At 39.8% G+C, this 13,618-nt stretch overlaps 1 protein-coding gene across 3 annotated transcripts in view; it reads left to right on the top strand.

The window, feature by feature from the left end:
* The window catches only part of RESF1 (retroelement silencing factor 1), a 51,645-nt gene that overhangs the window by 14,055 nt on the left and 23,972 nt on the right, over nt 1-13,618 (top strand). For all 3 annotated transcript variants that reach the window (XM_036759055.1, XM_036759056.1, XM_036759057.1), the window contains exon 2: nt 662-793. The gene's annotated coding sequence lies outside the window, so the exon portion shown is untranslated. The remainder of the gene's footprint in view (nt 1-661; nt 794-13,618) is intronic.

A 13,618-nucleotide genomic window follows, 5' to 3' on the forward strand; every position in this document is an offset into this window, starting at 1 on the left:
AATATGGGAAAGCATCAGCAGAGGAGAAGGATACGGGATGGCTCAGATCCCTGCTGAGATTGTGTTTTAAGTTCTTTGTTGTTACAATGAAGTGGACTTACTGGTTTGGGGATATAATTGCTGCTATGTTGAATTGGAGTTGTTGGTTTTGGGATTTAATCCTCTGGTGTCTGAATAAATGTTTTACTTCTGAGTTCTATATGGAGAGTCTCTTATTCTGAGATATAGAAGTATACAGGCATATTCATGGTCACCATCAGTATTGTGACACTTGCCTTAATGATGCAGCTGTAAACTTGGAATATGAGCAATTTAGTAATTTATTGCATAACGAAGAGGGAGAAGTAGGATTGGCTCCATCTTGGAATCATGCAAAACCTTGATTAAAGAACTCTTGTGGCAAACATACTCTTACAAAACCAAAAGGATGCATATGACGCAAATGTTTTAGATGGTAAAGAGAAACCACAGAATGTTTTAACATCTTGAATTTTTTTCTTCTGTTGTTAGATGCCCCTTTTTCCTTCCAGAAAAGCCTGTGAAACTATGTAACTATACCATGTATGATAGAAATAGTGCTCAGAGCAATCTTACTTTGTTTCCCTTTGTTTAATGAATAAATTCTGTTGGCTTATGTGACTTTTTTCTGGTTCTTTGACAGTTTTGGAGGACCCTTCCAGATCTGTCTTGTATAATTGCCACTAAAAGGACTGGCACTTGAACCTGTGAGAAGTATATCTGAGTGGCCGTTTGAGCCTAAGCCTCACTGCTCCCTTGCCCTGGCCTTTGTGGGGTAAGTACCAGTGGGAAAACATGGAAACTTTTGCTGAGCTTTCTGTGTCTGTCTTCTTATGGTATTAAGGGGAAACTCAGCTTCCATGCATATGGGAGCGAGGGAGAGAGTGTGCACAAGAGAGAGAGGATATTATATAGAGTACGTATATGCTGTCAGCAGTATCTTTTTGAGTTTTGTGTCTGTCATCTGGTCAGAATTCTTTTTTTCTCTGGTCTAATCAGTCAAAGGAAAAAGGGTAAGAAGAATTGAGTTTTTAAATAGAAATTTTCAGAGTTTTCAAAAGATAGTCTTATTTCTACATTCATTATTGTGGCCAGTTGAGAATTCATAGAAGCAGCTAGGAAGGAAGGTTCCCCTTCCCAACTTAGGAGAACTTCATTACAGCGGAAATTAAAGAAACATTGACTTTGTGACTCAGTTAAATTCTTTTTGTGTTGTTGTATTTTAAAATAAATTTTACTAATGTCTTCGGGTTTTTTTAGACATCTTCATAATTTCCACCAGTCTTCCTTCCTCTCCCCCTCAGAAAATATTTAAATAAAAGAGGAAGAAGAAAAAAATAACTGATCAATACATTGAAAAAGTCTCAAAATACATGTAATGTGCCATACAGGGACCTCCCACTATTACAAAAGGATAGTCAGGTTACTATCTCTTCCATGCTTTTCCTTTATAATTTTGCAACATTCACTTTTGGTGTGGGGGTGTATGTGGTGAGATAGATATAAAATCTTTTTAATGTGGATTTCTAAACTAAGATGTGAGTTTTGACATTATATGCTGAAATAGGCTAGTGGGGATTTTTGGGTTCACCTCTCTAGGCTCGTTAAAGATTGTATGGAATTTTTTTTAAGATCCTTTTTTTTTTTATTTAGTATCTTTACTTTTCAGCATTGATTTCCACAAGATTTTGAATTACAAATTTTCTCCCCATTTCTACCCTCCCCCCCACTCCAAGATGCCATATATTCTGATTGCCCCTTTCCCCAGTCAGCCCTCCCTTCCGTCACCCCACTCCCCCCATCCCCTTTTCCCTTACTTGCTTGTAGGGCAAGATAGATTTCTATACCCCATTGCCTGTATATCTTATTTCCCAGTTGCATGCAAAAACAACTTTTTTTTTTGAACATCTACTTTTAACTTTGAGCTCCAAATTCTCTTCCCTCTTCCCTCCACACTCACCCTCCCTAAGAAGGCAAGCAATTCAACATAGGCTACACGTGTATCATTATGTAAAACCCTTCCACAATACTCATGTTGTAAAAGAGTAGCTATGTTTTGCTCCCTCCTATCCTCCTATCCTATCCTATTCAATTTTCTCCCTTGACCCTGTCCCTTTTCAAAAGTGTTTGTTTTTGATTACCTCCTCCCCCATCTGCCCTCCCTTCTGTTATCCCCCCTTTTTTAGCTCCTTCCTCCTCCTTTTCTGTGGGGTAAGATACCCAATTGAGTATGGATGTTATTCCTTCCTCAAGTCAAATCCAATGAGAGCAAGATTCACTCATTCCCCCTCAACCTGCCCCCTCTTCCCTCCCTACAGAACTGCTTTTTCTTGCCACTTTTATGTGAGATAATTTACCCCATTCTATCTCTCCCTTTCTCCCTCTCTCGGTATATTCCTCTCTAATTCCTTAATTTGATTTTATTTTTTTAGATATCATCCCTTCATATTCAACTCACCTTGTGCCCTCTGTCTATATATATATATATGTATGTGTATGTGTGTGTGTGTGTGTGTATATGTATGTGTATGTGTGTGTGTGTGTGTATATGTATGTGTGTATATATATAAATATATATATATATACATGTATATATATATATATACACACGCACACACATATATGAATATTCCCTTCAGCTACCCTAATGCTGAGGTCTCATGAATTACATCATCTTTCCATGTAGGAATGTAAACAAAATAGTTCAGCTTTAGTAAGTTCCTTATGATTTCTTGTTTATCTCTTCATACTTCTCTTGATTCTTGTGTTTGAAAGTCACATTTTCTATTCAGCTCTGGTCTTTTCACTGAGAAAGTTTGAAAGTCCTCTATTTTATTGAAAGTCCATATTTTGTCTTGGAGCATGACACTCAGTTTTGCTGGGTAGGCGATTCTTGGTTTTAATCCTAGCTCCATTGACCTCTGGAATATCATATTCCAAGCCCTTCAATCCCTTAATGTAGAAGCTGCTAAATCTTGTGTTACCCTGATTGTGTCTCCACAATACTCAAATTGTTTTTTTCTGGCTGCTTGCTACAGTATTTCCTCCTTGACCTGAGATTTCTGGAATTTGGCTACAATATTCCTAGGAGTTTTCTTTTTGGGATATTTTTCAGGAGGTGATTGGTGGATTCTTTCAATTTCTATTTTACCCTCTGGCTTTAGACTATCAGGGCAGTTTTTCTTGATAATTTCTTGAAAGATGATATCTAGGCTCTTTTGTTGATCATGGCTTTCAGGTAGTCCAGTAATTTTTAAATTATCTCTCCTGGATCTATTTTCCAGGTCAGTGGTTTTTCCAATGAGATATTTCACATCGTCTTCCATTTTTTTCATTCCTTTGGTTCTATTTTGTAATATCTTGATTTCTCATCAAGTCACTAGCTTCCACTTGCTCCAATCTAATTTTTAAGGTAGTATTTTCTTCAGTGGTCCCTTGGACCTCCTTTTCCATTTGGCTAATTGTGCCTTTCAAGGCATTCTTCTCATTGGCTTTTTGGAGCTCTTTTGCCATTTGAGTTAGTCTATTTTTTAAGGTGTTATTTTCTTCAGTATTTTTTTGTGTCTCCTTTAGCAAGGCATTGACTTGTTTTTCATGATTTTCTCACATCTCTCTCATTTCTCCTCCCAATTTTTCCTCTACTTCTCTTACTTGCTTTTCCAAATCCTTTTTGAGCTTTTCCATGGCCTGAGACCAATTCCTGTTTTTCTTCGAGGCTTTTGATGTAGGCTGTTTGACTTTGTTGACTTGTTCTGGCTGTATGTTTTGGTCTTCTTTGTCACCAAAGAAAGATTCCAAAGTCAGAGTCTGAATCTGAGTCTATTTTCACTGCCTGTTCATATTCCCAGCCAACTACTTCACCCTGGAGCTTTTTGTCAGGGCATGACAGCTTATAGAGTACATTGTTTAGATTCTCCTCCTAGTTCTGCTTGTTTCTGATCAATTGATAAGAGATTTTTCACAATTTCCTCTAAAACTGTTAGAGCACGGGGGGTGGCTGCGCAGAACAGAGAACTCCTTTCACTCTGTCCCAGCAACTTTTCCCACTAACCTTCTCTGTTGTCTTTGGCGTTTGTGGGTTGAAAAGTCTGGTAACTGCCACAGCTCACTGATTCAGGGTGCTAGGGCCTGTTCTGCCAGACTCCTGGTCTGGTTGGTCCTGGCACAGCCCGCACTGGGCTCTGCTCCAATCCCAGCTCTGTGTGATAGACCCTTCCCAGGGACCATCCAGGCTGTCCTGGGCTGGAGCCCTGCTAACCTCTGCTATTTCGTGGGTTCTGCAGCTCTAGAATTTGTTCAGAGCCATTTTTATAGGTGTTTGGTGGGACCTCGCGGGGGAGCTTAAGCAAGTTCTTGCTTTCCAGCCTCCATCTTGGCTCTTGTGGGGGTGTGGGGGGGCCCATTTTGTGAGATTTTTATGCAAATGACCCTTTCCTGCGGAATCAGGGATTTTTATTGCTTTCATGTTAGGGGACAGAGGATTATTTGTAACTTGGAATTTGGTCCTGAAGTTCAGAACCACCTTCCTCTCCCTCCCCTAAGGGTATGACTTGGAAGTCATGACAACACTTTCCTTGATAGAACAAGTTACTGACATGTCTTTGTGAATGAGAACTTTGTGAATTCTGAGCTGAGACTGGTATGATTTCCCCTTCTCTGTCCACACTAATTGCTGTAACATCAGTGTGGCTAGCAGCTGCTGTAGGGGTGTAAGACTCAACAAGATCAGCAGCAAGAGCTGGTTCTTTGATCTTTTCTAAGGAAAGCAACTTTAAGCGGTTAACAGTCTCACTTCAATCACATATACATATATCATTTACTTAGTTCATGAGGGAAAAGCTAGCACCCTGAACTTCAGAGCAAATACAAATTACTAACAGAAAATATCAACAAATCAAATATCACAATTCAGCAGACAGGGTTTGTCTGATTATGACATAACTTATGTAGTTACCAAAAAGAGACCACCAACATCTGAATTTTCTTCAAAGGGATGGGTGGGGCAGCTCCAGCAGCTACAAGAGTCTCTACATCAACACTGTTCCAGTGAGTTAGAGCCCCAAACAAAAGGCTAATCTCTATACTTTGTTCAGGGCCAGAAGGGTTCATGCTTAATCAGCAAAAAGGAATGGGCCTGGGCCTTTATACCTAGTTAGCAAAAGGGTGTGGGCTTTTTGCACCTAGTAAGGCTTAATCAAAGGCACTTCATTACTTTAGCATTCTAAAAGAGAAAACAGTTAAAAAAAAAAAAAAGACCCTTAATTTCCATTAAATAGCCAAATATGAGACTATGGCAGTTTGTTAAGAGAATAAGAAAATAGTTTTAAAAATTGGTTTATACTGTATAGATACAATTGATTTATATGGTGATTTGTTTGACCATTACTGTGAGATTTATAGAAGATAAATGTATCAATTGTAAATTGATAAAGAACCATGGTTTCTTAACATTCCTTTTGAAACCATAGTTTTTTAACTCATGTTAAATTAGGACAAAATAATGAAATAGCAAGCTACCTTTACACATTTAAATATGCTGTTTTGTCAGTTTTTATAAGGCTTTGATATTATGTTGATACTTTGTTCAAAGGATTTTATTCTTGGATCCATTGGCTCCAAAATGAAAGACTTTTTCATTAAGCCGTCTAGAACAAATACACATTAACTTTCTGTAGAAAATTCAGGATATGATTATTTTTGTTACTTTGTGCAAATTGAATGTTTAAAGCTAGAAAGAGAAGAAAAGATCTGGAAGTTTTTAGGAAATAAGTAGTTGTTGTTTCTCCTTCATCTTGAAGATGACCATGTCTTAGGGAAAGTGATGTTATGACTTGCCAAGTGAATTGGATTTAAGTAAGGGAGGGCTGTGCAAAGTCATTAGCCTCACTCTACTCTGGAACCATCTGGATGCAGTGGCAAGATACTTAGATCAGGATGACTGGAGATGGCCCCTAGGAAATACATTGTATGAGCTTAATGGGTATAAATGTGATTTTTTTTTCTTAAAAAAGACATCTGAAAAGTATCACCTTGAAGCGATGGTCATGTATTATGGTACAACTGTGAACTTGTTGGTATTAATGTTAATTTAAGAAACGACACTTCTCCCTCTAAGTTATAAGCAGTGGAAGTTGCTGTGAGGTAGAACCTCTTAGAACATCTTAGAACTTTAATTTTGGTTTTCTCTAAGTTTGAATCTAGGAAAAGCTGATTAAATAGTTAATTTGGTAGTGCATCATTGAGGGGAAAATGCCAAGAGCTCACAGGGATTACTACCTATGCATTACATCAGACAGACAGATATGAAATTCTGTGAAGGTTGAGAGCATGGCCTTAAAAAAGGTAATGTCAGAATTGTCTTCAGTCTTTTTGCCTTTTGTAGTGTTTCTCCTCTGAACAGGAATGTTTCCACCAGTTAAATCATTGGCCTGGCTATGAGACTTTTTGACTGTGTGGATTTGGACTATGTGTGGATTGCTTGTTCCAAAAAGTATTTGATGTTTTGTTTGAAATCAGATACCTAAGAGAGGTTTGCCCTATTACACCTTTGATAGGTTAGTCTGTGACTTTGCAACCACATCCCTTCCACTTTTCATGGGTCTGATATTGTCAGAAGAATTACAAGTGTTTGTGATGAATCTTTCTGTTACTTTTATGCTCCCTAGTCCTAAGGATACAGGAGTTTAAAACCTTGCTACTTTTATGAGTTTTTAGGTGTTTTTGTTATTTTGGGGACCCTAGTTCCCATCCCAGACCTAAAATCTATTAGAGGCCTTTATTCAAGTGGATGATCTCTATCTACCCTGAACCATAGGTGAAAGTGGTGGCAATGGAGAGGTGAGTAGTTATAAAGAAAAGGAGAGAGGTGAAGAGAAGATTCTAGGCATGGAAAACAAATGAAGAGGCAAAAAGCAAGAGATAGAATGGGGATGCACAAGGGACAAGCTAGGAGGCCAGTGTGGCTAGATCATGGAGGGAAGTAAAGTATAAGAAGACTAGTAAAAGGGACCAGGTTGTGGAAGGTTTTTTAATATATTTTGTTAATTGTAAATTCTCAGGATGGATTGAGACCTTCCTAATTAGGACAGCTACAGTTTTACTCTGTTGGCAGAGAAATTTTTAAATCATGTAGTTCCTATTTGCAGACGCTCATGGGCACCCATTTTACCAATCAGGTGTTCTTGGCAGTAGTAATGGTAATACTATGGTTATTATTGATAATGTGTGACCTTAGTACTTTGGTTGCCTCTTTGTTCTGAAAATTTTGGGCACTGAAAAGATAGGTAGTAGATGGTCAGGAAAAGTACTTTTTAGTTAGGCTTTTTGCTATACCATAACTTAATCTGGTAATCTTCTCAGTCACCTCTCCCAAAAAACTCAAACTCAACCCCAAACCCACACCCTTCAACATCATCACTACCTGATATGACCTTTTAACCCTACTGATGAGAAGCAAAAAAGCTGCAGAGGACATTAAAATTGCTAATAAGATGACAAGATGAAGACATTTCCTTTTTTTTTAAGCTAGACTTTTTCTTATTCCGAACATGCCCCCAAACCCTACTTACATATACAAGTAAAACAAAAAGAGCATCCTGTTGTTCTTCGATATTAAGGTAAACTGAGGCACAAAGCTCTGAATACTGTAAATTTATTAGTAAAGTGTGAATTTACCAATGAATTGGATCTTAGCTTCTGTAAAGCCAATAAGTAAGTGTAAAAGATCTTTTCTGCCCATGGAATAGGCTTCTGGTGGGGCCAACAAAGGGAGGTCTGATTAGAGAGACACACACCCTTGCACTAATTAGGTGTGAGGCCCCAGGCTGGTTAGCTAACTAGTTTGCTAGTTTGAGAGAGGTGGGAAGCCCTCAGGGGCCTAAAGGGAGTCAATCAGATGATGACTAAGTACTGTATAAAAAGAGAGAACAGAGCTTGGAAACTTGGAAGCTGAAGAAACTGAGAAACAGAGAGCAGCAGGATTCAGGAGGTGAGGGCCAACTTCCAGAGTGTACAGAGCAAAGAGTGCTGAACACAAGAGTGAATTTCAGAACTTGGAGTCAGGGGAGCCGTAGGAGAGAGAGAGAGAGAGTGCTGAGTAAGGACTTAGGTGTCAGGGTCCGACCGTGGGACCCCAACCAGAGTCACCAGGAAATGAAGGCATGGGTCAGGTGGGTACTGGAACACAGCACATTTATTGAAAGCTAGGCAAGTTCTTATATAGCGTTTCTACTGCTTCGAAGCCTTTGTGTGAGTCATGTGCCAAGAATGTTGCCTGTGTTTCTTCAGTATTATTACTTTGTTTTTCACATACCACATTTTGTTTTTCCCATACTGTATCTCCGTGTTCCATCTCGGTCCGGGTGCGCAGAGGCCCTGTTTGGAGCATTCCTTGGAGCCTTTCCTCAAAACATGAAGAATTTATGTCGAGGTCAGACTCAGCTCCGGGCCTCTACACTTAGGATTTGTGAGTGATCTTCTTATAGGAGGGCCCTAGCATTGAGGGGAAGCAGAAGTATGGTCTGGCTTGCTGCTATAATATTTTGTTGTAATCTCCTTGTTACTATAGTGAGGTGGGCTTATTGGTTTTGGAATGTTGTTGCTGTGATATGGAATTAGGGGCATTGGTCCCTGAGTCTGATCCTTTGGAGTCTAAAATGTTATACTTACTCTGCCTTCTACCTAGAGAACTCATTATACTCTGTGATTCTGAACCATTCAGGCATGCTCAAGGTCCTCTTCGAGGTCATGATTTTGCCTTAATAATATAGCTTCCTAAGAAAAGCTAAGGCTACTAGGTGAGGTGAGCTAGCCTTTTTATAGTTTTTCTGGGAAGCACAGAACAAAGAACAGGACTTCATAGGCAGGGAAATGAGGTATGATCGGTTATAAAACCTAAAGAAAACAATATGATTGGTAGCCTTGTAGATGAGAGGGACAACATGATTGAATGGAAATCAGGAATGAGGGGTCAAGTATCAACCCCTCCTTATTAAGGAATGCTGATTGATTTTATGAAGCCCATCTCCATCCTTCTGGGCAACAAGGCCACTAACAAAATGGAACAGAAATAACAGACTTCCTGGTGTTGTGCAGAGAATAAGAGCGAGCCGAGACCTGGGTTCAAGGTAAATTTAGGTGTGGATTTATTGACTAAGCGAGCAACTACCAGGAGTATACGCTCAAAGCAGTCTAATGGAGATACTTACAAGGCTTATAAAGGCAAAAACCACAAAACCACAATTAGGGAGGGTGGCTAGCAGAAGCAAATGATGTACAGAAGCAAAGAACAGTCATCAGTTAGATCCATAGCTCAGAGCTAATTTGGGAATATGGCGCAAGGGTACAGGAGTGCAACCTTCTTGTGACACGGGGGTCCCTCCCAGGTCGTGGTCAACTTCCTAGAACAGGGTGGAGGGCACAGGGTGCAGGGACATGAGGCAAAGGGCAGTGGAATTCCCCAGAACAGGCCAGGGTCATGTTCCGGGTGAAGGATGGGGGGCCTTAGCACCCCCTGCTTGGTCAGCTGTGTTCTGGGTGGAGGGAGCTAGCTTGGTCAGCAGAACAGTTGCACCATAACCCAGGGTGTGGGGACCCTATTTGGTAACAGGGTGGTCGGGGGACTAGCCTTGGGCAATCTACCCAGAACTACGCATTAAGCTGTTTCAAGCCATACATGGTGTAGGACAGAGACAAACACAAATTTGGGTACAACACTGGCACTCACCTGCATCTTGCAAGGCTTGTTGTACATGGATATGCAAGACTCTTTAGTATGATAATAGGTCTCCCTTGATTGTACGTGATGTGTAGAGATAATATGTGATGTGCTATTATGATGTATAGAGATAATATATTTTTTTGAATTAAGTTTTCTAGGACAACCTAGCTGACAGAGGAAGGCTGAACTTCTGAAACTATGAACTTCTCTATTTTTTTTAATTAAACTTTCTTTTATTTTTGGTTTTGAATTTTTTCCTTCCCACTTCTCCCTCCCCCACCTGCTGAAAAGGCAAGAAAAACAAAATCCATTACAAACGTGTAGTTATGCAAAAAAAATTCCTACACTAGCCATGGTGTATCATCCTTTCCCCACCCCCCCCAAACCCCCCCCAAAAAAGGAAAAGAAAAGATGCTTCAGTCTTCTCCCTTAGTTCCTCATTTCTTCATTTGGAGGTGGATAGTGTGTTTCATCATAATATCCTTTGGAATTGTGGTGGATCATTGTGTTGATCAGTATAAGTCTTTCAAAGACATAGACTGAGGTGTGAGATGTTGGTCTCTGCCCCTACTTTCTGCCATTCTATTTTCCACTTTTCTTAGCAGTTTTTGTCAGATAGTGAGTTCTTATCGCAGAAGCTGGAGTCTGGGTTTATCAAACATGACTGTGCACCTAAATCTATTCCACTGATCCACCACTCTGTTTCTTAGCTAGTACAAAATAGTATTGATAATTGGTGCTTTATAATATTGTATTTTATGTTTGTGTTTGTATAATTCTGTGTCTGTTTTGGCAGGTATACTCTCAGGTATTTAATACCGTCCAGTTATTTTAATTAGTCTAAAACAGTATTGAATAATATGGCACATAAATTACACATAAGTGTAATTTCCCTGTTTTTCTCTTTTGATTAAATCTATTTTAGCTTTAACTTTGGCTGAAATTATGATTACTACCACTGCTTTTTTTATGTAAGAAATTATACTGCTGACCTTTATTTTGTTTGTATCTCTCATTTTTATAACATTTGCTGAAAGCAGCATATTGTTGAATTGAAATTTTTAATCTGCTTTCTGTTTCCATTTTGAGTAAATTCATCCCATTCACATTCTAAGCTATAATTACTTGTTCTGTATTTTTCTTCACCCTATTCCTATCCCTGATCACTCCTGTTTTGCTTCTACCCACTACCTTGCCCTCCTGTTCCTTAACCTTCTGTAGTATTAATCTGATCAAAGATCTTCCCCACCCATTTGTTAGGGCTCTGGTGGGTCTAGGTGGGCAGGCCTGATTATATCTTTGTTCCTAAGTAGGCCTAAAGCCCTACTTACTAGGTGCTGAGCGGATGTGGGCATGAAACACACAGGGCCCTGAGGGGAGTTGCTAAGACCAGAGCCAATGTATGTGTTCTGAGTTCTAGTCAATCAGATGACTGCTAGGACTGTATAAAAAGAAGCCCAGAACTGGGAGCAGCAGGATTCAGAAGCAGAGAGCCAGCGTGGAGAGAGCACAGAAGGCAGAGTGCTAAACAAGAGAGAGTTTCAGAGATCAAAGATCAAGTTAGCAGAGCTGCAGTAGCGGGAGTGATCTTTTGTACAAAGGCCCTAGCAGGGGAAGTTACGAGTTAGGCTTGGTTCCTTGCTATAATATTTTGTTACAATTTCCTTGTTACTGCTGTGAGGTGGGCTTATCGGTTTTGGAATATTATTGCCACAGTATCAAATTGGGGGCATTGGTCCTTGAATCTGTTCCTCTTAGACTGGTGCCACAAACCTCTCCTGTCGACCTTCCAAGTTGTCTTATGCTGGAAATTTGTTGTACTCTGTCATTTTGTGGGTTCTGCTGCTCTAGAATTTATTTAGAGTCATTTTGCAGGCATTTGGAAGGGTTTTTGGGAGAGGGTAAGCAAGTCCCTGCTTTTACTTAGCCATCTTGGTTCTAACCCCATGAACTCCCATAAGTCTTATACTAATGAGGTAATCCTAAGGTGTGGCTGATAACTTTGGTGTGATGTGGATATGTTAATGAACTAAGCCTGAGGTGGCATTGATAAGAGTCTGAGTCTGGTCCCTACCAAAACCCAATAAAAATGATGCCCTGTTTACCTTCCTCCTCTTCACCCCTTAGTCACAATTAATTCCATAATTTAATTGGCAGTTCAAGGATTGCATGTGGAACTCTGAATCTCTGTTGTGTTGAGGATTTCTAAGGTGTCCCCTGAACTTATTTTTTGAGTTGCCATTCCAGAAACACTGGACCCAGAGCATGCAGGAAGCCCTGAATGTGTCAAGGATGAAGCTCCTTCTGAGCTGACATAATTTTTTGTTGCACCCCATGCTGGATTCCCTATGTGTCTTTGGGAGGCAAGACAGGCACCAGCCAGTCTGTGCCAGGCTAAGATAATGCTTGTTCCACTGTGGTCCTTTGCAAATCAGCAGACCCTCCTATCTTCAAGACTCTAGCAGTTCCCAAGGGAAAAGAGTGAGGCTTTTGCCATCACCTTGTTCCCCCCTGGGGGTAATGATCTTGCCTTTTTTCCCACTTTTGCTACGCAGTTTCCCTTCCCCTGTCATACCCCTTCCTTGTCCCTTTATCCTTCTGTTATAAAAGTGTAAACTTCTGTAAAGGCTGGGAACCCTTTGGATTCCATATGCAAGTCTGGTGATGTGATTGCTTGTTGACAATGTATAGCTTACTTTTTAGAGAAGTATATATAAATTTAACATTACTTTCAAAGTTGTCCTGCTTTTCAGTTTCCTTCTGATAGTCTCTTCTATGCATTTAAAAAATGCTACTCCTGCATCTTAGATTCTTAGAGAATTGCCTAGATCTCATTGAGCCCCTTAATTTCTTCTCATGATGCAATAATATTCCATGATCTTAGGCTATAATTTGTTCAGCCAGTCCTCATTTGCTGGCCAGGCAACACCTTCATTTTCCAGTTCTTTGCTACTACAAAAAGAAAATTTTGCACATATATAGGTGTTTTTCTTCTTTATTTTCTTTGGAGTATAAGCTGATATCAGTGGGCAGGCACTACATATAGTTCAATGACTTGTTTTGAAGGTTGGCCAGGCTCTTGCTGACAGAACTGATTCCCATGTTTAATGATGGATTGATCTGCCTGTGTATCAGGAAGTTCCTAGGTATCCACTGACTAGTTTAGCAAGCTTCATTTAGGAAAGGTATGTAGTTGGTAAGGGTGGGATAAGGGATGAGGAGTAGGAGACTGGTCATGATATGATTGTGTTGAGATTTTTAGTTGTCTAGAAAGAATTCAAGAGGCAAATATTCTAGAGCTTTATTGACACAAAGTTTTCTTGGAAGTACTAGTAGCTTGAGAAAAGATAGGGGCTTGCTTTTATACACAAGTTTTGGGCACTCAGCCAGGGTTGGGGTATGCTCCTATGTGGACAATTAACCACAAGGAAGGGGAAGTAGGTGTGCTGGGTACATTTCAGAACGGTTCAAGGATGTAGTCAAAAAGCAGTGAACTTAGCTTGCAACTTTCAAGGATATGGTCACAAACCATAGAGGTTGGCCACGTATACAGAATTTTGGCCAGTGTTACAAGGTTTTCTTATTAATAGGCAGAGCCTCCTGTTATTGGACAGATTTAGACAAGGTTCTCATTGTTGGTGTTTTCCTTTTTTGTCATCTTTGCTATTCTGATGTGAAGTGGAACCCTGAAACTTTTTGTTCTTTCTTCTGGTTCTGTTTTAAAGATTTGCTCAGTAAGAATAGGATCACTGTGACCTGCTTTCCTTTACTGTAAAAGTACTGTAGAAGAATGGAGAGCGTCTCCCCCTCCCCTTATCCTGTTCTCCTTCTTCAGATTTATAGATGTCACCTCAGTTGTAATCATTAAGGGAATGAGAATTG

Source organism: Trichosurus vulpecula, chromosome 5 (assembly GCF_011100635.1).
Source record: "Trichosurus vulpecula isolate mTriVul1 chromosome 5, mTriVul1.pri, whole genome shotgun sequence".
NCBI classification, from domain to species: domain Eukaryota; kingdom Metazoa; phylum Chordata; class Mammalia; order Diprotodontia; family Phalangeridae; genus Trichosurus; species Trichosurus vulpecula.